Source organism: Haliotis asinina, chromosome 1 (genome assembly GCF_037392515.1).
Source record: "Haliotis asinina isolate JCU_RB_2024 chromosome 1, JCU_Hal_asi_v2, whole genome shotgun sequence".
In the NCBI taxonomy this organism is placed as follows: Eukaryota; Metazoa; Mollusca; class Gastropoda; order Lepetellida; family Haliotidae; genus Haliotis; species Haliotis asinina.
Genome location: NC_090280.1, coordinates 5,066,445 through 5,091,521, shown reverse-complemented (window position 1 = coordinate 5,091,521; position 25,077 = coordinate 5,066,445). Strand labels below are relative to the sequence as shown.

The window sequence follows — 25,077 nt, the reverse complement described above, 5'->3', positions numbered from 1 at the left end:
CTCCACATTCAGTCGTCCGTGTGTTGTTACGTCATGTTGCTGCCCTGGGACTATCTTTGGATAAAGTCTTTGGGTCACATTCTGAGGTAATTTGGCTAGTTTATTTTCTTAGTGTTATAATGTCATATTTGGATATTTGCAGATGAGCAGAAGTAACCTTCATTGGTAGAGGTGGTAACCTCGGAGGTTTCGATGACGTCAATGACGTCAAAACTGGGTGATTCGTTGAAAACACTCCGTACAATCCCGTCCGAAACAATAATAAGAGGGTGGTGGTTCGCTCGAGCAATCGATGACGATCTAAGCAATTTAGATGATGCCGAGATGAGAGATGTCTCAAAACACACGCTGTACTAGTTCATCCCTACTGAGGATGACTGATGGACATAATCTCACCCAGAATCGCCTGGCTAATCACGATCACCCTACTCTCTCCTTCAGTAATGGAATTCTAGTCACGGCCTACGTTCCATTGCAAAGGAGGAGTGTGCTTGTGAGCTCCATCCCGAGAAAAGCAGGTCTCCTTGCCAGCAATACGACTGGGTAATCTGTGTCAGACGTCTTTACATCGAAGTCTTATTCGGGAGGCATCACCAGTGATGATGTTGAAATCATAACGGGTGAAAAACATCAACATCAGTTTTGCGTGATTTACATACAGAAAGAAGTGAAAGCTTACGCAAGTCTCGAGGAAGTCACGATTAGCCTGAAGAAAAAGATCACTCTCACAAAGATTTTACAACCTCTAAAAATGCATGTCATCAGCTGAAAGCTTGGTGTGGCGGGGGTCGTTTTATTATCCATCGTACTCGGCATGGAAATAGCGACTGAAGCCTCGGGGGTAGTGGGAATAGCTCTTAAAATTATTTCACGCCGATTGCAAAGGAAGGCATTACAACACGACAGCATTCGCGTTCTGGCCGAATCAAAGTTGATAGGTGGATCATATCTCGACAGCGTCCTCCGATAGTAAGATATCCGAAAAAGAGTTTCAGGTGGTGATGTAGGGACTTTCCAAATACTACGACATGAAAGAAGAGATTCGAACCAAGGCTCAGCGAAGAAGAGAAAAAAGTATTTAGAAAAAGGGAACGGCAAATCATTCAAGCATTCTTTTCCAGGAACAAAGATATCAGAATCATGAATGCACCACATAATGTCACAACGATATCAACTTGCCTACACATTGATACCTCACTACCTGACACCTGAATGCTTTCTCCCTCTGTTCTGGAAAGGCAGAAAACTATAACATCAACATATGTCACCTTCTTCTCTATTAAAGCAAACACATTAACTGCAAATGTGCAAACATGTAAACATGTGCAATATTTGATTTATATACTGTTGCATGAACATGTTCCGTATGAAAGCAAACACTACACTCTGTTCATCACTATAATTACCCTATATAAACTTGTATGCTTCTGTTCGAACATGTAACGATAGAATTATACAATATATTGCTTCATATACTGCTGTGCGGACATGTAACCCTGGTGTACCGAAATAAAAATGAAAAAAAGAACAAGAAAAAAATCAAAATAATAATGTTGAATTGTTTCCTCGATGTCAGTCCCTATTTGTAATAAAGAAAAGCTTACCGAGCCAAACACTGCTCAAACGATTTTGTCCCATAACCTTATACGAACACACAACGCAATACAATACAATGTAAAGTACTGTCACTACATCACAGCAGAATGCCAGCTGCCTCGGTGAATGGCTGAATGGTTCGGTGAATGTATATTAACTTTCATCTCTGTCATACACACACCAGCATGACAAGGTTGTCTAAGCATGAGTGGAGCGTGACAGTATGAACGTGACAAGAGCTTATCAGTCGATCTGTTTGAAAGGTCCCTAGGGCCCAGTTTCTCAAAGCGATCGTTGAGCTACGCCAGTCGTGAGTCTATGTTAAAGTATTGGAGTTACGATAACCTCAACGCTACGATAGTGTTGAGGAACGAGTGTGTCCTGGCCTATTGTTACTAGTAATATTTCTACCAACAATGAAACGCTGTGAAGTCATATTATTTTAGCTGACGAATCAGTATTGGGTATGGCCACAAGGCACAAGTACATTTATTGAAGTGCAATTATACACACAACCATTCTACTCTCCTGTTGACTTATCCTACTCAGGGAAAGGTAGATTAGCTAATGTTTAGAACCGAAATTCGCGTATTCATACAATACATAAACGTTTAACCAGAGCTGTAACTCCTGTATCCTCGGGACACAGGCTGACCCAGAGACTGGATGCAGGGGTGTGCGTCCCCTCATCGTCTTTGTCCTGGATTGTTATTGAAACTATCGTGAAAACGGGTGAAAATGAACTGTGCGCACACACGCACACACACTCGCCCTCCTTCTCCGAAACAAAAACTTAGTCCGTCCTCGAGACATCATACAATTTACAATGTAGCTGTGTTGGGAATCGAACCCACGTTGTGACATGAGACTGAATTGAATACAACGTCACCCCACCGTCACCTGCTGTTTCGTAACCTGTATAAACCTGAACGAGCACACCACCTACTCTGCTTCTGTATTCTGTGCCAATAGTAGATACGCAAAATAGATGTCGATTGGAATGCTGAGGGTCTTTTTATCTGAAAGGTGGTGCTATGGACAAGCGCACAAGTCGGTTGCTTTACACAGCAATTAATGCACGTGCCAGTTGTGACAATACAGCTATAGTGACAGTGACTGTGAAAGGTCAATGCGGGAACATAGGTGTGTTACCTTACTGGAAGTTAGAAAACGTCGAGACTGTGTTCTGACAATCGAAGCATGGCCAAATGACGTGTTGAAGCGTGAACGTACGTGGACGGCACAAACGGCGGCTGGAGTTAACTTCACCACATAGGGAAGCAGAAACTGTGTTATTAATGTTGCATTCATGAGTAGCTTCCCTTTTAAAGAAAATCAGGACACTGCCGAAAATTTCTCGACACTGAGATGTCAAACTGCAACTTTGTTCGGCCATGTTGACAATCAACTAACAAATGCCCACCCCAGCATAATCATGAGACCCAACCAGCCGTGACAAGGTCACGCAATACATTAATATTCACTTGATCAAGTCAAGCTGAACAAGCTGTATATATCGAAACGTCGCTATTGTACAACAACGAAGTTTATCGTCCGTGAAGACTTGCCATTCCTGCTACATAGAAATTCTATCAAGCCTTTCAGACTGTTTGGTTTGTTTGGGGTAAACATCAGAGACATCACGCTACCACTGAACAAGAAACTCTTGTAACACATGGTATATTTGGGATTACACTCTCTCAGTAAAGTGCAGATTCTAGTACTTGTAGTAGATCGAATCGCATCCGGACTTCAAGCCATCTTGAGTGAGACAACCAATCGCCAGCACACGCGTCAGTCACCAAACCTATTTACCCACCGCAGCTTTATTTCTGCTGTGAGATGAGCGCGAGCATTATTGAGTCATGGCAACTTGGTCTTTGGAAGTAGTATTGTCAGAATTGTCAGAATTTTCGAACGCCACTTGTACAACATGTCAGAATTTGTCCACTATGAGCTTGCGGAACACCACAATACTGACATTTATGAAGGTTTCTGACATCACCATTACAACCCGGCATATTCTTCAGATGTACAGGTTTTTAAGCAGCTCGCTGATAGACAAATCGTGACTAGGGTTTCTTCAACTCTAACGTTACACTGTTATAACTTTTGTATTTTATCGTCATACACCCTGTCTGCAGTATCACGGTGGCCAATTAATTAACACACGTGTGATTTGTGACTATATCAGGCCCACGTTTTATTGCCAGTCTACACCAATGGATTATCAAGCGAACTGATGTTGAAACATAACAAATGGCCTGAGGAAATAATTACAGATTGTGTACGACATTCAACGTACACAAGTTGTACACACAAGTTATGGATCTGTATTTGGTCTTTTGAATGGTCAGCGTAGCATCGAAGGGCCCACACAGAGTCCAGTTTAGTGCCCGAACGTCTACATAGTTCAACAGTCAAACCTGTTTTACTATCAGTTTTGATTCCCTGTAACTTTGGCTATACCCTCATCTGTACACAAAATGTGACTTGGAAATGTAGGCGTGAAACAGTTTTAGTCAGCGCACCTTCAGGGGCAATATCAGACGATCCCAACCTCAGTGTTAGCGCCACCATACAAAACCGGCTTAAGTGTCAAGTCTGATCCATTTCAACTTCAAATGGAACAGGTAATGATTAATTTCGTATGAATCCATGCACTCCAAATGTATAGCATGATTAAACATCTGTCCCAATGTCAACAGATTTAAGATATCAGGAAATTCATCTTCCAAACTTTGATAGACATAGATATCATCGTGTCGTACCTGTTGTGTTCATGCAGTCATATAATCGAGAATACCCAACACTTAGTGCCCGCATTAAAATATATCATCTTCTCATGTTACAAAAACATAGCATTGACGTTTTCTGGACGTACCTCGTCTGTGGGCTTGGTCTTGCTTTGACTGAATCTATCCGAGCTGACAGTGGTCCAGGTTTGGATGGTGGTAAGGTCTTTTCGTAATGGAATGTGTAGTGATCCGTGACATACGACCCGTCTTTTTCATCATGGCAATACTACACTGTTGAGGCAGAAAGCCAAAGCCAACGTTTGTTAATTATTTATGCACGTCCTGGATCAGGATCAGTGACTATACAAGCAGTTTTACTATTCTGCTTCGTTGGTTAGTGGTGTATGGGGGGATTTGTAGTTGTAGTTGTAGTGCAAAGCTTCACTCGTCACGCGCCTTTGAACATTATCAGTTTGGCATTTAGAGCAATTAGCAAGTACAGCCTATTTTTTATGGGTCTGAAATTTGGAGCTGGGAGGATTTTTGAAAAGGTTCACCGCCTGGCTTGTAAAAGGTTTTTTTATTGATGGTATTTGTACCCCAAGCATTATCGTGTACGGTGAATGCGGGCAGTTTCCTTTGTACACAATTTCTTTCCTTCGGTTTTTAAAGCAACATTTTTACTGGTGTAAACATGAATATGCCAGAGCATCATCTGCCCAAAGAAGCCGACAATGTGAATGTTCATCTTCATAAGTGGGGGTAAAAATACATGGACAACACGTAGTCGTAATCCTCTGTGTTTGTTTGGTTATGCTAAACAGTTGGTGATGTTAATACATTTATCAACCATGCTTCTACCAGGATTATCGATATCTTTAAGCAAGACTGGCATTCAACTTTAGGTGAAAGTTCATTTTATGATAATTATACTTAGTTTAAATCTTTACGTGAAGCTAAATCGTATCTATACAGCTTACGTACCAAAAAAACTTTGTATTGTATTGTAAGATTTGGCTTACACGATTTATCTATCAATCAAAGAATATGTTCATCTATTGCAAAATGACAGTACAGTAGACAATCAATTACACTGCTTATTTCTTTGCCCTGTACATTATGATTTAAAGCAAATGAATTTTCCACAATGGCTGCAATCAAATATCCCTGATCCTACTACCGGGGACCTCAGAGGTCCGAAAGTAACTTTCATTACACATAAAAACGTAACTTTACGTCGGATATGGCTGTTTCCATGTAATCCTACCACTTAACCCCTTTAACATACCAAATGATTAACAACCCTTTATAAAAAATGAATAAAGGTTATTAATTTTGAATCTACATATACTAACTGTTACCTTGGGCCTCATACCCCATAATATCATACCAGTATCAGTTAGCTATAAAACTGTCCATGTGGGTATGGTAACATATACATTGAGGCTGTCACTATGAAGCGTCAGGCGAGGAAAAGCTGCAAGAAGATGAAGATGCTCATATGCAAATATCTGAAGACAGTTGTTCCGACAGTTACTTGCAGCAAAATAATGCTGATCTTGAATCAACGCCTTCTGACAATAAAGATTCCGTGTCTGATGAAACAACAGTGGATCATGAGGCCTTTCAAACTAGCAAAGTATCTAGTCCTTAAATGCACCATAACATAGACGTTTTGCGCAACAAGCACTTTGTAAGAGCCACTTTGTAAGCTGTCCACGTGGATCATGTGACAAAAGAAGTGGGTATGTTTCAACTGTATGTTTCAGAGGAAATGGTAAAGGACATTGTTACATTTACAAAAGCTGAAGGAAAGATAATTGCTAGTGTTAAAGGAAGGTCAGAAACTGCATGGAAAGTTACAGATGTTGGTGAAATTTATGCCTTTTTGGGCATTCTTATCATACGTGGGCAAAGGAGCGTTAGACTTTGCTTCCATGGCTGGATCCGTTTCTGAAAAGTTGGGGTTAAACCAGTCCTTGTTTTTCCTTTCCCTTTTGCCGAAGGTTGAGATGGTGGCATATATACAATATCTCTGACGGTGTTTTACCTTGCTGTGGCATCCTATTCTGGCAAGTATGGGAGTGCCTCTTTGGCGGCAGCTACAAATTCCTGTCTGTGATGTCGGTGTTCTGTTCTTGCAACGTTAACGCGGGGATGACCTTTTGCTTTCAAATGGTGCAGTTACCGCGACTGTGTCTTGGCATTGCTGTACATGAGGGCATGATCGGTGTCGAGATAACGCTGTGGTAGTTTCTTGTTTCCAGGACAGTGTTCACAGCTGAGCATCTTGTGACGACGAGGTCCAGTTGCTGCCTGCAATGAGACCTTGAGCGTTTCCAGGAGACTTTGTGTTGGGGTTTGGAAAGTACATAAAGGCTGCGATATGAACACAGCTCCAGAGACTTCTGTCCATTGTCGTTCATCTTCAAGACTATGGTGACCGATGCAAGATGGCAATATGATCCAAGTTGGGCGGTGAAGTCGACAAGAAGGAACAACCGTTTCTGCCAACCTGTGTGGCAAGCTCATAGTAGAAAAGATTTTTGATGTCTTCTACACTACTCAGAGTAGAAGCATGGGTGCTGGGTGTGTTGACAAATCCTGCAACAGTAGCCATGGGGATTGACATGATACGTTCTTTGCTACTTGTTCTGGGTTCATACTGCTCTTGATCAGGCTCATGATACTGCTTCAGGAGCTGATAACATACATTATCAACTCCTGAAGCACTTGCCAGATACATGCTTAGAGACGCTGTTACATATTTTTGATAATATTTGGACAATTTCCTTCGTCGTGGCGTGATGCTATCGTTGTTCCCCATCCTAAACCTGGACGTGATCATACGGACCCTTCCAATTATAGGCCAATTTCACTTACTAGCTGTGTTTGCAAGACCATGGAACGCATGATAAATAATCGACTTGTCTGGTACTTGGAAACAAATAACCTAATAACAGATATTCAGTGTGGTTTCCGCAAAAACAGAAGTACAGTCGATCACTTAGTGCGTTTAGAATCTTTTGTTAAGAATGCCATAATTAATAAACAACATGCAGTGTCGATCTTTTTTTATCTAGAAAAAGCATATGACACCACTTAGAAACATGGGATTTTAAAAGATTTACATGACTTCGGATTGCGAGGCCGATTGCCTCAATTTATAGCCAACTTTTTAAATGATAGACAATTTCAAGTCCGTGTGGGTTCTACCCCGTCTGATCATTACAGTCAGGATCAGGGTGTACCACAAGGCAGTGTTTTGTCTGTTACACTACAGCATCAAGATAAACAGTTTATCAAAGGTTTTAAACGATTCAATTGATGGATCACTTTTTGTGGATGATTTTAACATTTTATGTCGAGGTAAAAACATGCATACTATTGAACGGCAAATGCAGTTGTGTCTGAACAAGATAAATAAATGGTGTTTGGAAAACGGCTTTAAATTTTCTAAGTCTAAAACTAACTGTATACATTTCTGCCGTAAATACAAACCATGTTGATTCCAATTTACTAAATGAATTTGAATGGTCAGTCCGTGATGACCTCTGCGGTAGCGATAATTTTCCTACTAAAGTCAGTTACACCATTCCAAAACACTATATGTTTTCATTGATGTTCTCGACTCTGTACAGCTCTTTTCCGACAGGCTTCACAAAATGTATTCCGAAATCCTCCATTATTCCTAACTTACGTAAACCTTGGTTTACTGCAGACTGCAAACAAGCTAGGAATGCTGAGCAATATTTCCGTCGCCGTCCGATGGTCCATAATATAAATAAAATATAAAATACTAAATGCAAAATCCCGGCGTACTTTTAAAGAAAACAAACGCCAATTGTGGCGAAATTATGTTTCATGAACGCCAATGTCAAAGGTATGGAACATGATCCAGAAAAATAAAGGTAAGGGTAGCAGACCAAGCATACACCATCTCAAATCCGGAGACCAACTGCTAACTGATAAATCTGATATCGCAAATAATCTGGGTGAGGCACTTGCGAATCATTCGTCCTCAGCTAACTATATTCCTGAATTTCAAACATAACAAAAAAGCAGCGAGCGAAGAAAATTATCAATTTTCATTCAGATAATGCGGAAGATTATACCGAAATCTTTTCTATTCATGCTTCATACTGCTCTTGAACAATCCCATAATACTGCTACAGGAAGTGATGGTATACACTATCAACTCTAAACACTTACCGGAATCTTGTTTAGAGACACTATTGAATACTTTCTCTGTAATGTGGACATCTGGTATGTATTTCTGCCGCAAATACAAACCACATAAGGATCCAGAATGGTAAGTCGTAAAGGAGGCCAAATTCTTGGGTCTCATTTTCGATTCACATCTAACCTTCCCGTTGCATATTAAATCCCTTAAAACTAAATGCCTGAAGTCACTCAGTTTGTAAAAGGATGTTTCCAATTCAATGCGGGGAGGGGAACAAACTACCCGCCTTCACTTATACCGATCACTGGCGAGGTCTAACCTTCACTGTGGCTCCCTTGTATACGTGGGGGCCTGTAAAAGTAACGTAAAACTACCTGATTCTGTTCACCACCAAAGTGTAAGACTTTGTCTTGGGTCTTTTAGAACTTCTCCTGGTGATAGTCTCTACGTCAACGCAGATAAACCATCTCTCCCACAGCGCCGTGTTAAATTATCCTTAAAATACGTCACATTCTACATTCAACTACATTCTAAAGAGTCAAACCCAGCCTTTAAATGTGTTTTAATCCTCGTTATGAGGATACGTATAAAAAGTCTTCTCTCGTTCCGCCTCTGGGACTAAGGGTCATATCCGTCCTTTCAGCTGCTGGCATTGAGCTAGAAAATATATCTCCACGTCTACTTCCTTTACTTCTTTGGCAGTTGGTTAGTCCAAAAGTGGGCCTACCATTAACTATATTAAAAAAAACTAATGAATTGCAATACAGACAAGAATATCGTTAAAGCACTCGGACACAAGCGTCCTCATGCTTTAAATATAATAGTTCAGGACGAAAGTGTGCTTTATTACACTATACATGGCGGTAGAATGAACTGTATTTCTTAAATATTTTAGGTACAGCAAGTGTGAATTCTCAGAGGGAATTCCCGTTTTGTTTTTTTTGTTTTTGTTTTTTTGTTAGACCATAAAAACTGGGGCAGATATAGTCTATTTACAGTGAAAACGCACCGGCGAATTTCACTCTGAACAAAAAGATAAGATGAAGATAAAGTGAAATTAAGACAGCGAATCCTCAAAATTTTACCTTGCCATTTGCACATTTGAATCTCAGAATTTTATTCAACTTAGGATAGAAGTTGTTAGACAAACGATCATAGTTCACATCGTTATTACAGGTTTGTACTACAAGGGGTGTTTCTTGCCTATTTAAGAGACAAGACATAGCTTTAGTAGATATAAATTTCATTCCACAGCACAGACAATAGAAACTGTGTGAAAACAATGGGAACACAATATCCCACATCCCACTCCACACCTCCAAAAAATCCCATATCTCATGCTCCAATTAGCAAAAAGCATGGAACCAATGACCGTAAATCCCACATCATACATTTGATCCCTTATCCACATCCCACTTTTCATCCCCCAAAATAGCCAGACACGGCAGTCATTACCTAATAATCTCAGCTTCATTAACTGTAGTGATACATAATATCACCATTATGAAGAAGTTAGTGATTTTAATAGGGAAATTATTGATTATCAATGGATGCGTCACGCTATAGCTGAAATGACGGTTATTTGTCACAAAACGATTGGAATGTTGGCTATTCAAAAGCATGGTGAAAGGATAACAAAAAGCATACGGATGTTACTTGCATATATTCATTGACATTATATGATCTCTGGAAAATCTTTGCAGGTTGTATCTGTCACTTCTGATTTACTTTCACACACTGTTGTTATCTGTAAACAAAATAAAATAAGTGAATAGTAGATTGTGAGAGAGGAATAGCACCTCACATCAATGAGAGTAAATACGTAGAAACTAGAGGGAAAACGATGATATCGAGATATAACAAGACAGAACCTTAAATAGCGTTTTAAAGTTAACAGTGATTTTTATAACGTCTATGAAAAATTGCGCTAACACACAATAAGAACCTTCCAAGTATAGAATATGACATCATTGAACTGATATACTGAGACAGAGTTACATGCCATCATTGATTACGATGACGCTTAATAATTTACGTCATTTCACTGAGTTGTTAGTTTATGAAATATAATATTTTACGACACTTCACTCTGTTGATAGCTTGCTGTACAGTTACAGATCACTTAATTGAGTCGATTGCTTACACTTATATATTTTACAACACTTCGTTGAGTTGGTGACTTACGCATAAAATACTTTACCTCACTTCCCATAGTGGTGACAGCTGGTGGAAAAGAATCATTTTAGTTTGTATATATTATCAAAACTGATACATCACTTACCGCGAACATATGGCATGCTCCTGGTGGTGGCTGCTTTCCCAAACATTGGTGTAACTCTCCCAGTTTGCTTCATTGGAGTCGTGGGCATGTTGGTCATTCCCGCATCTGGTGTTGTTGTTGTTGTTGACGGTGGGGCTGGAGGCGGTGGCATCAGTAGCGGTGCTGGTACACACTGAATCTCGTCTGTTTCAGTTTCCGGAATGGGACGGACGTCTGGCAGTTCATCCGTCGTTATTTTCAGCCTGTTGCACATACTGAGCTCCATCAGCCAAAAGTTGTTTGAACACATCTAATGTTAGATATGCTCTTTCTCTGTTGTCGAGCATTTCAGTTCGTAACATGTATGTAAACTGTTCCGTTAAACACATTGATAGACAAAAATGTTTTTTCGGCAAACTGTATGTTAACAAAATCAGTCATGATTTCAGCTCGGTAAGTCGAATGAACTGCAACGACAGAGGTGAGCAGACTTCGTAACTGTTCTCTGCTTTCAGCTGTATTTATATCACATTATGAAATGTGCAGTACCATGTCCAGTAAGCAATGCTATTATCAGGCTACCCACTAACGTGTGAGATGAGAAGCGGTGACTAATGATGTTCAAACTCTTTCATTCCCAAAACACGATGTATCAGCACCCTGCGTGTACCGATCTACCTCACTGTGCTGTTACAAAAGTGAAGCGACTAATCGTGACACATCACTTTTTCAAAACGTGGTGAGTCCAGACACTCCCTCTTTCGTTACCAAGAAATGAGAAATAGCAAGCAACCACACTAACCTACAGAGAAGAAGCAATTGGTCATGACACAGCACACTTATGTGAAATAAAATGATAGGATTATGTGCGACTAAAAACACACTTCATCTGTTCCTCCGTCAACTTCTCCCCCACCTAACGCTCCACCCCCCCAAATATCGCCTCACGTCCATGTCCAAACCACTCCTTACAGGGAGATGTTACAGACTGTGACTTTGACGGACGGAATAGCACGGACCCACCGAATTTCATGATTGGTGAACTAAGCCGGGTTATTGATGTAATTGAGGATGAAATTCGTGAGACATAAATGGGAGTTATGTCTCAACATTAGAATGGCCAAACCTAGTCGGAAAGATGAGAGCACAAGTTACCATGAGGTTTATTTCAGAAGCGTCATGGTTATAGCCACTGAGTGTAGCGACTTAAATGAACAGTATCTTAAAGCCATGCACAAGATGCTTCAGACGCTGGATGATTGCGAGGGGGTTCATTCCGATATGAATATCTCCACCATCACCGTGGTAAAGTTTCAACCTTTTAAAGGTGGTAGTTATATTCCACAACCACAAACTTTTGTTAAGAAATCCAAAAGTATTATCAACATCAAAAATGACGATAATCTTTGTTTTGTCTACAGCAACTGTTTCCGGCTTCCCAAAACAAAGAAAGCGAAGCAAAGTATCGTCCTTATTTAAACCGTTTGCATTTAGAATGATTTACCCTTCCCATGACTTTAAAACAAATTCCACGATTTGAAGAAGTCAATTAGTTGAGTATCAACGTGTATGGGTTTGAAGATAATACTGTGTATCCCATGTACATCAGCAATCCGCTAGATGTAGATGAAAACAGGAAGATTGTTTATTGCTGCTTTCACAAGAAAGTGAGTTGGATGAATTTGGAGGAATCTTAGGGTTAGAAGAACATGAGCCTATGGACGTAGACGTTAAACCAAAGACGCATTACTGTCTCATTACCAGTTTACCAGTTTAAGTGGGTTATTTAGAAACAAGCAACATGCACTCAGTTCATCTGTTGCAAATGTCTTTGGTGTTATACATCACAGCAATGCTTGGATAAGCATAAAGACTACTGTTATGACAAAGCACAAAGAGTCGCTATGCCTAACCCGGAGGATGCTGTGTATCAGTTTGGTTTACGTTCCCAAAGCAAAACAGAAAGAGCCAAGTTTGTTATCGTAGCTGATTTTGAGTCATTGCTCATTACAGAAATCAACCCAGTGAACATGTACCTTGTGGTGGGATGTCCATGATTAGCAAGAAATATGCAGTTTCTAACAATTATCACCTATCGGGTTTTCATCCACTGATAGACACCGCCTTTCTTCTCTACTTTGATGTTAACTCTCTCTATGTAACAGTGATGCTACAACCGCTCCCAATTGGAACGTATCGGTTCATCAGTTCTGAGGAGTATAACAACACTGACTGGACAACTGTCGATACAGAAGGAGATACAGGTTACATCCTTGAAGTAGATTTGTTGTACCCCAAACGGTTACACAAAGCTCATGCTGCTTTTCCCATGGCTCCTACACATGATGATATTCCCTATGATGAGTTTTCACCTGCTCACCAGAAACTGTTAACTCATTTCAACCCACTCAAAAAATCATGGCGTAAAGGTTCAAAGAAATAATCCGGCTAAACACTTTTCACTACTCTAAAAGATCGTTCCCACTACGTGGTTCTTCAGTTCAAAACGTTGCAGCTGTACCTGAGACATGGATCGATTTGTACAAAAATACACAGAGTGTTGAAATTGTGACAAGAAGCATGGTGAAACTGTACATTGATCTTAATTTGAGTAACAGCAAAAATGCCAAGGATTACTGTGATAAAGATCGCTATAAACCCATGAACAACTGTGTGTTTGGACGGTTCTGCAAGAATAAACGAAAGCATAAAACTGTTGAGTTGGTGACACAGAGGTATAAACTTCGAAAATGTGCAGCTAAAAGTAACTTCAAGCAGGTCAAAATGTTTTCCGAAGACGTGAGTGTGGCAGAGTTGAAGTTATCCGTGCATTTAGATCAACCCATTGCAGTTGGCTTCACCATCTTGGATTTAGCAAAATATGAAATTTACTCCTTCTATTATGATGTCATGCAAAGACAGTATGGACCAGAAAGATTTGACCTTTTGATGACGGACACGGACAGTTTGTTCATGCATGGACGTGCCCCTCCACATGAAACCCTTTTGGATCCTTATGTGTTCATGAAACACAATCAACATTTGTTTGACACTTCCAACTATGCACCTGATGAACCCAAAGGGTTATATTCGGATAAAAATCGTAAGGTGACTGGTAAAATGAAGGATGAAGCAGGTGGGAGCATCATATTAGGGTTAGTAGGGTTAAAAAGCAAAATGTACTCTTTCCTGATGCACAAATCTAAAAACGTCATCCAAAAAGACAGCTAAAGGCATTAAAAAATCTGTCATCAAGAAATTTCTCAGGGATGATATGTATACACAATCATTATTTGAACAGAAGAGGTTCGGTTGTTCCTTTCACTTGATTTGATCACACAATAACACTTTGTACACTGAGAGACAAAGCAAAGTGGCATCGACAGCAGTTGATGACAAGCGGTATCTGTTAGATGATGCTATTCACAGCGTCCCATATAGATATTCACTGATCTCTAAAAAATTGTATACATTCACTATGTATGTGATGACATCTCTTCGCAAGAAAACAGTGGTCAGCGGGTATGTGCTTCCTTTACTCATTCACCATATATTGGTTCCTATACTCATTCATCATATATTGGTTCCTTTATCTAACTATTTATGTAATTATTCATAGATTTGCAGAGTCAAAATGAATATCCAGAGATACGTGTACAGGCTGATCAATACCAATGGTGAAACGCGGCGTGAAGGACAAACCTTAAGAAGAACATAAATGGCTGCTTATCAAGCAGCACAGAGGGTTCTGCAGCGACTAATGGAGCAGGATGTCATCCCTGCAAACACTATATATCCTGTGGAAGTGCGTGAAATTACCACCACAAGGCAGTCTCTTGAGCGTGCATGACTTGAGATACCATCGCCAGATGTCCGAGTCTGTTCTCGAAATGAAAGTTTCAAAAATATTCCAGACCCTATTCAACTATTCTCGGAGAAACTGAAAGGTATAGCAGATGAAACTATTCCTAAGTCCTCTATGCACCCTCACATACGTAAACCATGGTTTACAGATGATTGCAAACGAGCTAAAAAATGTAGAAAAGTATTTTCGTCGACACCCTACAGTTCATAATTTTAATATTGTGAAAATAAACAGTGCAAAGGCTAGACGAACATTTAAACAGTGTAAACGTCAGTCCTGGAGGCATTGTGTGTCTAAAAGTAATTCACGCACACCACTATCAAAGGTGTGGAATATGGTTCAAAGAATTAAAGGCAAGGGTTCGAAGGCAAGCATTCACCACCTCAAAGATGGTGATGATATATTAACAGATAAATCTGACATCGCAAATAAATTAGGTGAGACTTTGGCCAAACACTCTTCATCATCAAATTATAATCCTAATTTCAGAAATTTCAACAAAACCAGGAACGTCAAAAAGTCAACTTCAGTTCGGACAATGGTGAAGATTACAATGAAGTATTTTCACTTCATGGGATCACTACTGCACTTGAGCAAGCTCATGATACTGCAACTGGAGAGGATAATACACATTATCAACTATTGAAACATTTGCCTGAATCATGTCTCCAGACACTTTTGAACATATTTGATGAAATTTGGACATCGGGCAGTTTTCCTCCTTCGTGGAGAAACGCAGTTGTTATCCCTGTTCCAATGCCTGGCCGAGATCATACAGATCCATCTAACTACCGTCCAATATCTCTCACTAGCTGTGTTTGCAAAAATATGGAGCGTATGGTGAATAATCGTTTAGTGTGGTACTTGGAAACCAATCACCTCATTACTGATATTCAATGTGGTTTCCGTAAAAATAGAAGTACTATTGATCACCTTGTGCGTCTGGAATCGTTTATAAAAAATTCCTTTGTAAATAAAAAACATGCTGTGTCTATCTTTTTTGATCTTGAAAAGGCATATGCCACAACCTGGAAATATGGCATTTTAAAAGATTTACAAGGCTTCGGATTGCAAGGTCGTTTACCTCAATTTATAGCCAATTTTTTAAATGACAGACAGTTTCAAGTCCGAGTGGGTTCTACCCTGTCTGATCATTACAGTCAGGATCAGGGTGTTCCACAAGGCAGTATTTTGTCTGCTACACTTTTTAGTATACAGGTAAATAGTTATCAAAAGTTTTAAACGATTCAATTGATGGATCGTTATTTGTGGACGATTTTAATATTTCTTGCCGTGGGAAAAATATGCATACTATTGAACGGCAACTGCAGCTGTGTTTAAAGAAAATACATAAATGGTGTCTTGAAAACGGCTTTAAGTTTTCTAAGTCCAAAACTAATTGTATACATTTTTGTCGAAAATATAAGCCACATAAGGACCCAGAACTATCTTTAGATGGCACTCCCATCAGGGTTGTAAAGGAAGCCAAGTTCTTGGGCCTTATCTTTGACTCCCACTTAACATTTCTGCCTCATATTAAGTTCCTTAAAACAAAATGCCTGAAGGCTCTTGACTTGTTGAAAGTTGTTTCCAACTCAAAGTGGGGAGGGGATCAAGCGACCCTCGTGCACCTCTATCGATCACTCGTTCGTTCAAAACTTGATTATGGTTCCATCGTATATGGTGGAGTCTGCAAAAGCAACCTTAAACTTCTTGATTCTGTCCACCACCAATGTCTAAGACTTTGTCTTGGGTCCTTCAGAACTTCACCTGTTGACAGTCTCTACGTTGAGGCTGATGAACCATCTCTTGAGCAGCGACGTATAAAGTTAGCTTTACAGTACATTACTAAGTTATACTCAAATCAATCTAGCCCTGCCTATAACTGTGTTTTCAATCCCCTTTATGAGGATCTATACAACAAAACATCTTCACTTGTCCCTCCTCTAAGACATAGAATTAAACCCTTTCTTTCTTCGGCCGGCATTGAGCTGGAAAACATAGCTCCCTCCCGTCTTCTTTCTTCTCCTCCTTGGCAGACTGTTAGGCCACAAGTCGACCTAACATTAACTTCATTTAAAAAATCAAAAACTAATGAATTACAGTACAAACAAGAATATCATCAAATAAAACATAAATATAGCAATTACAAATCCTTATTTACAGATTGGTCAAAAGACGATGGTGCAGTTGCTTGTGCCACTGTCATTGGATCCAGAACAATATCTTCTAGATTACCAGACAACAGTTCTATTTTTACAGCAGAAGCTAATGCCATACTAACGGCTTTTAAATATATTCAAAGACACCCTCAACATGAACATTATATCATCTATTCCGACTCTCTTTCTTGCCTTCAAGCCATAAACAATATTTCCTGTAAACATCCGCTTTTAATAGAAATAATTGAATTGTATAATGATCTTGCTACTGGCCAATACGACATCGTCTTTTGTTGGTTACCCAGTCACGTTGGCATTTCTGGGAACACACTGGCTGACCTTGCTGCTAAAGCAGCACTCAATAAATCTGTGACGCCACTTCTTATTCCATACACTGATTACAAAGCCACCATTAGATCTTACATCCTTGATCTGATGCAGAAGAAGTGGGACACTCAAGTAGGTATCAACAAATTACATGAAATAAAACCCTACATTGGTTACGCCTACTTGGGTTGTCTGTCCAGATTTGAAGAGGTCATCATGCGACGATGTCGTATTGGCCACACACGATATACACATGAATATTTGCTTAAAGGTGAAGATCCTCCGTTTTGTATCCCTTGTGATGAAAGAATCACAGTCAAGCATGTCTTGCTTGACTGTGTTGAATATTCCATCACGAGGGATATTTTTTTAAATCAAGAACTATGAAAGATCTTTTTAGTAATGTTAGTGCTCATTTACTCATTGCGTTTTTAAAAGAATTAGACCTGTTACATGACTTGTAAATAGAAAAATATTTTATGATTGGAAGTTGAATTAGCAACTCAGATTGTTAGTGGCTGTATCCTCGAAGGGGGTTGAAGTACCGTAAAATTATTGTCCTCCTGAAGGGGTACGTAAGTCCCATATCAGCTGAAGTCAGATTTAATATTCCACGTTTTTAGCCGTAGAATATGTGTCATTTTAAATTATGGCTAATTTTGCATACACCCGCCATCAGCCGTTGGGATGGTGTAAATCCAGCTAAAGATCATGCAGGTAGCAAAGGCACTGTAGGTCCCCATGTTCCCTAGTATGGTGATCTACCTTCGGTTTTTGGCGATCTATGGCCTGTTTTTATGTTGTACTGTCCAAATAGTGATAATGTTATTTTTTAAGCTTCAACGCTAGTTTTAAATACTAACTGTGATAATCTAGTGATTTTACTGTCCTTCGTTGACAGGGTCTTTATAATATGCACTATTCACTATTTGCACTCTGACTTGCTTTCCAACACAGGAAAAGAGAGACTGGAGATGCTAACCAAACTCAACATGAGTTTACCATAAAACAAGACCAACTAGTCATTTAGTAGTCCATTTTCATTTCCTTGTACATAAAAATAATATGTATAGAAGGATGGGTGTACATGAAAATGGTTCAATTGTTTTCCATACGTTTGCCACACCAGGCACACCGTGATACGCTTTGCGTTTTAGATATTAAGAAGTACTTACAGGCTTCTTCTTTCTGTCTTTCGTTTGTCTGCTTTTCATAAGATGTTTAGGAACATGTAAATGTCTTAAAAGTGTATAAAAGTCTCTATATCTTACTGGTTTGTGTCTTTTAGCACCTGTTTTCATGATGACAAAGCAGATGAAGTCCACTATATTTGGGCCATGTAATACCTCGCCATTAGGTAACACAAGTCTTAGATCTTCTGTTAGTCCTATTTGTCCATTCAGAATATTTTCTTTCACAAATATCCACAAGCTCATTAACGTGCTGATGGTCTTTGTAGGTGAAATACCTCTAATGATCTGCTCGGGGATACGACGCATTAAGTCCATGTTATGTTCCATGACAGATGCATCACTACTATCACTAGAACCCTTATTATGATTCATCATCTTCAGATCTTGTCTCGTCAGAGGATTCTGATTCAGTATCTGATTTGCTGTCTGAGGAAGAATCTGTTCTTCCGCTGGTAGGTCTCTCTTGTCAGAAGAACCATAGGCCTGTTCATTGTGAATCGATGAGAGGTATGCTTGAAAGGATTTTATGCAAATGGGTAGAACCGAATGATGTGTCAGAATCGGCTTACGTTTCTTGTAACTACTAACTGTCCTGCTGGCTAAAGTTCGAATGCACTTCTTGTAGCGTGAGAGTCGTATTTAATCACTGTCTGGTAAGGGTATGCTCCTTCTCAAAATGTTAAATATAAGAGTAATCACTGACATAAGCTGTTCACGTGATGCATGTATTAACAAAGCCTTTCTTTGCCGGACACTAGCTTGTTCCAACATCAGCAGAAAATTTTAATGTTTTTCTAGTAGCTCACTCATAATGTGGTGTTTCATGTTCGATGTACCACCGTCGAATGCACAGGTGTAGTATAGACAACAGGGTTTTATCTCATCCCAAAAACCTTTTATCCTTTCTTGGCATCCACGATATACATATAGTTACAGTGTGGAGACAGTCTGAAGTGTTCAGTCATGGGATCATCACTGGGTAGCCATTGATGTACACGAAGCTTACATTTGAAGCAGTAGACTTTATCAGATTGCCCCGTGCAAATAAATCCTGCTTCAGCCATGGCTTTTGGTGACTGTTTCGTTTGAACAGGCCAGTTGTTGAATGAGTTCAGTCTGTCACTAAACGTACTGGTAAACACATATATGATGATCCACAACCTGACAAATGACCCCAATTTGCATACTGTCAATCAGAGACACTGAAAATGACGTGTTGAATCAACTATTTAATTTGTTTTTATGTATCTTTTTGTTTCACTGAGTCATGAATGAAAGACGTTTACTTGTAGTCAAATTACTAGCAATACAAAACTAAAACTCAAAGCTCTTTGTTTGTTTTTATTTCCACAATTTATCATAATTATTCGCGGAGGTTTTATTTGAGCGAAAATTAAACCCCCGCGAATAATAATGATTTTACAGTACTTGGGAACGCCCCATAGAACAATCCACTTGAAACAAGAGGGAGACAGATTGTCTGATAAATATCGAGATGTTCATTTTCCCCGTGCGTTTCACGCATGAATTGTTATAGCACACTCGATCTGGTAACAGGTACAATCCCAACGAATTGAATCAACATAATATACTAAATATCTAAAATGCTTGTCAATGCCCCAATCATCTATTTGTCTTCGTCTTAACTAAAGGTTAGCGTGGAATATCAGTATCTTATGCCTGTATTTTAATTGGTAAAGTTGACTTTTCGTCTGCTAAATATTAAATAGATAATAACTACATATAGTTAATTGTGTTTCATTGAACTTTTTAATATGTTAAAAGTTATTTGTTACTGCATGGTGGTGGCTAAATCAGAGTAGCAAGGGGGAAATATTTTTATCCCATAATTTTGTTCCTATTTCTCTGTACGGGCTCATTTTCGTCCATATTTCCGCTGGTGATCGACCTGGAATACATGTCTTGGAAATTTATGTAACCGGTTCCAGAGAAATGGTTAGTATTCAAACAATATTTCCAAATTTCTGTCAAATTTTTATTATGGTCACCAAAATTGTGTACAGAAAACTGAAAATACCTTTTGACATTGATAAGTCAGTGAGAAATATCTTTGTACACAAATGTGTCGGTTCGGGGATTACTCAGCACCAGACTCAGTAGATTTATCAGTGACTAAAAACAAATAAAATACAGACAACTCACCAAAGATTACTCTTTTTTTATGACAAAGTATGGGAACAGTAAAAACCTGATATAGTATGTGTCAATTATTATACAAGACACAACAATGCTGGAAAATTAGGCGGACTTACTGATTTATGCTTTAATTATCACTCTCTGAATCAGTCTCGGTGTCTGAATCACTTGCAAGTCCTAAGTCAATCACTAGTCTGTCAATTTCCCTTTATACTGCGATTTCGCGTTGCCAGTAACCATCTTCAATTGTTTTAACATGTGTACGACATTGCGACCATTCTTTTGCACCGATTGCAGACATCCTTTCATTTATGGCAACTCTTAAGGAACTTTTTGTGAACTGCAAGTATTTGTGAAGCGACATAATTTTTCACATTTGCCCAAATTAACTCAATCGGGTTTAGTTCTGCGTGGTATGGGGGGAGACGTAGCATCATGACCGTGTGTAATGTGTAGACAGAGCCCGATTTGTTGGATTTTGCAAGAAACAATAGTTCGGCTTTAAGCATTTTCTCATCAAATGAGATATTGTGCCTTAGTAGCCACGCTTTTATGTCATCTTTTCTGTTGGCGGTTGTCGGTCATTTGTCCACTTGCTTGCTATGATATGGTGCATTATCCATAACGATGACAGAGTGCAGTGGAAGGTTTGGGATCAACTTTTCCTGGAGCCATTTGGAAAAATTATCAAAGTTCATCTCGTCATGATAGTCTGCTGATTTGAGTTTGGAATCAAAAACAAGCAAAGTATTTGGAACAAAACCGTTTTCACCCCTGCATGAACCACAATAAGCCGAGGTCCAGTACCAGACGGAGGTTGAACCCCATTTATTACGACTTCACCCTCAAGTTGCCAACACTTTGGGACAATGTGGTGTACATGCAACCATGTTTCATCGATAAAGATGAATGTTCGATTTTCTTCTCTGTATTTCTTTATTACACGCAAGTATTGCAAACGCTTGGAAACAACGTTTTTACGCTCCATTAAAGGTTTACGGTTTGAATGCGTTTTTCGCCACCTAAACCCCATGTCTTTGAGAATTTTTCCAAAACTTTCCTTAGAACCCTTGCAGTTCAACTGGCACTTTGTCATATCATAGATCGTATCCAGATTGGGTGGTTGTTTTTTTACGCCATATCGACTTTGTACAAATTGACGGACTGCACACCGGTCGAAATCATCAAGTTTGTAACTGCAAGTTTTGGGTGTGCGCAACTTGGTGGGACTGATAAATGTAGGTCCACTCGCACTCCTACCACCTTCTGCCTTAAGGCGCTTTAAAGTTGTCGTTGAGAGTCTAGTAGCAAGGCTACTTTGTAAAGGAGAATCTGCTTTGGTTGCACAATTTATGTCCATATACATGATAACATTGTATGCTATCTCCCTTGCCTAAGAATGAACTATTTGCCCATGTTTTCCTAAGTTGGATATTTTTTACTACAGCTGAAATCTGTTCAACAGTATTGAGACAGGTGTAAAACAGTAGTGAGACTGGTGTTACACAGTAGCGAGACAGGTGTTAATCAGTAGCGGTGTTGATTTCATGTCACAGTTAGCATGTATTGCACGTGCATAATCGTCAAGCTACCTGTAGCAGCCAAGTGCACTCGGCCAATTCGTTGTACCGGCTCTCTTGTCACAAATGCGTTTAGTGCGCAGGATCATCTAACATGTGTCTAGCAGTATAACCATACTCCTCAGTGTAACGCTCTACTTCAACACAGTGTGGGAGCACATCACTGAACCTTCCACACATATCCATGGTTCTGTTCAACTTAAGCGATGAAAGTGAACTGATGAAAACACTCATATAGGGACGAATGTATCATTTTAGTCCTACTTCTGTGACTACTGTAAGTAGACTGTACATACCTCATCATCAGGAAATATGTTTGTGCGTAAACGTCCATAGTTTCAATGGCAAAGGGTGAAGCATCCAAAACAAGATACCCATATTGTTTTCTCCCACCTGCATCTTGGAAGGATTCCGTAAAACATTTAATTTGACCTGGAAATATTTGTGATGCCAAAATTTTGTAGTCATGCGCTGAACACGGGTTAGCTAACAGAACAAAGACATGGTTCTGTTACATTCACCTTTAGGGAAGGCTGACTGTTGTATGTTAATGACAGTAATCACCAGATGAGGAGAAAGTGTGTTATAAAGATGCAAAAACAGAGGGCTCTTACAAATGACTTGCATGAAGTCATCTACTACCAGTACACACTGTTTATCAGATCCTAACGAATATGATTTCAGCTCCTCTTCTATAGGTAATGCATCTTTAAATGGAATGTTGGGAATCGCCCTCTCAAGTTCGGTGTAGACATCCTGCCACACAGCATCGCAATACACAATCAGGTTGGGGGGTGGATCAAACATGCGGCAAGATTGTTTTAAGAGCTGTGCAACCCAAATGGTTTTCCCACTTGAAGATACCCCCCACAACCGATATTGTGGTAGGAGTTTGAAATGGCAACACACATTCCTGCGTGATTCCGCCTTTATGCATCAGAAACAAAATCAATAAAATAAATCAATAATAAGAATGAATGAATGAATGAATGAATGAATGAATGAATGAATGAATGAATGAATGAATGAATGATTTACTCAAGCTGGTCGACTCAACTTGAGATGTACTCGCAAGGGCTGGTGCAGACTACGGAATCTATTCCAATCAGAAGGGGAATATTTCAGGGGGACTCCTTCAGTCCTTTGTTCTTTTGTCTGTCTCTAAAACCTTTGAGTTTTCACATCAACAGGGAGGAAGGTTACCATCCCGGACCTCCTCAGCACAGATCCCCAACACCTCTTACTCATCTCCTCTACATGAATGACCTCGAGCTCCTTGCCAAAGGAGAGACCAATTTGAAAGAACATGTTCTCCTTGTCGAGTCCTTCTCTAAGGATATTGGCATGACATTTGGACTCGACGAATGTAATACTCTTCATTTGAAGCGTGGCCAACTAATGATGGATCGATCAGGTTACAAGGGGGAGGAGTTATTGAGCATCTTGTGGTCAGATCAGGCCTACACCTATCTTTTCTGCAAGTTCGAGACAAGCTCCAGAATGCCTAGATTCAAGATAAACTTCGGGCCAAGTTTAAATCTCGTTTAAAGAAAATCTGGAGTTCAGAGCTAAATGCTCGAAACAAGACCAAAGCCACCAATACTTTTGCTGTGCCAGTCCTGTGCTATTCCTTTGGAGTAGTTGATTGGACAAAACAAGACATCCAGAGTCTTGACCGGCTGACCAGAAGGATCATGTCTGGTAATAGAGCACACCAGCCTCGTTCCTCTCTTAATCGTTTATATATGCCAGTCAGTTCGGGAGGACGGGGTTTGATTAATGTGGAAGCTCTTCATGACAGAATGTTATTGTGTACTTTTGCACATATATATTTATCGGATGATCCTCTGGTGATGCATATCAAGACTCACGGTGAAAGCAAGGAATTCCAAAGCTATTTTAAGCGTGCCAAGGTTGTTGGACACAATTTGAAATTTGAAGTTGATTTTGTTGATGGCGATGTACTGCTGGACGGTACAGTGATGGGAGTAAACCAGGTGAAGTCTTTCACCAAGTCTGCTCAGAGTCGGTCCTTTGTGGAGAAGCTGTCTGAGAAGCCATTGCACTGAGTGTACATGCAGTGTGTGGAACAGAACAGCAATCCAACCGACTCCTTCGCCTGGATGAAGTCGGCTGGTCTCAAATGTGAAACTGAGGGCTTCCTTTTTACTGCTCAGGACCAGTCACTTCCCACTCGCAATCGCCAGAATGATATTCTTAAAGAAAATATCAATATGAAATGTCGTCTTTGCAATGAATTTACGGAGACTGACCAACATCTTGTCATTGGATGCCCTTCCTTCTCACAAACAGCTTATCTTAAAAGACAGGATGGCATGGCTCGCTGCTTTTACTATCGTCTCCGCCATGCCTGTGGCTTTGACCCCGAGGTCCATCCATGGTACGACCCTGAACATGTCCAGGGCGTCCTGGAAAATGATGCTTTTAAACTTCTCTGGAATAGGCCAATATACAGCCTGAGACGAATTCCAGCCAACAAACCTGATCTTGCTCTTTTTGATAAAACCAATGAAATTATTTATATCATAGAATTTTCTGTCCCTTTTGACAGTAATGTGATTGACAAGATTCAGGAAGAGCATGATAAATATGCGGACCTCGCCTTTGAAATGTCTCGCCTGCATCCCAAGTACACTGTCGTCAGGCTCCCCATTGTTCTCGGTGCCCTTGGTTTGGTACCTCCTGATCTCTTTGTGCAGGAGAGTGCCCTGGGTCTCCACCGGGAGCACAGCCCTTCTGACAATCTGGGTAATGCAGAAGGCTGCAGTGTTGGGGAGTCTCCATATCCTCCAAAAAGTTCTTGGTGGGTTCGACTAGGCAGTGTTTTCTGGGAGAAGTCCCATTCGCTGTCTGGGCTGCGTGTAGAGGGGGTGAGGGCCCTGAGTTGATGATGAGCTTTACCAGCCTGACTGTGCCAGGATCACCCAAACTCTCTCTGTTGCTGTTCTAATCTGTAAAACATAATAATAATAAATCAATTACGATCTAGACAAGA

At 39.9% G+C, this 25,077-nt stretch overlaps 1 protein-coding gene across 3 annotated transcripts in view; it reads right to left on the bottom strand.

Moving 5' to 3' along the window:
* LOC137279396 (methyltransferase-like protein 27) overlaps positions 1 to 25,077 on the bottom strand; it is a 46,666-nt gene that overhangs the window by 15,049 nt on the left and 6,540 nt on the right. The window contains exon 4 of one of the 3 annotated variants that reach the window (XM_067811830.1): positions 4,481 to 4,625. The exons of the other annotated variants lie outside the window; for them this stretch is intronic. The gene's annotated coding sequence lies outside the window, so the exon portion shown is untranslated. The remainder of the gene's footprint in view (positions 1 to 4,480; positions 4,626 to 25,077) is intronic. 3 annotated transcript variants of the gene reach the window in all.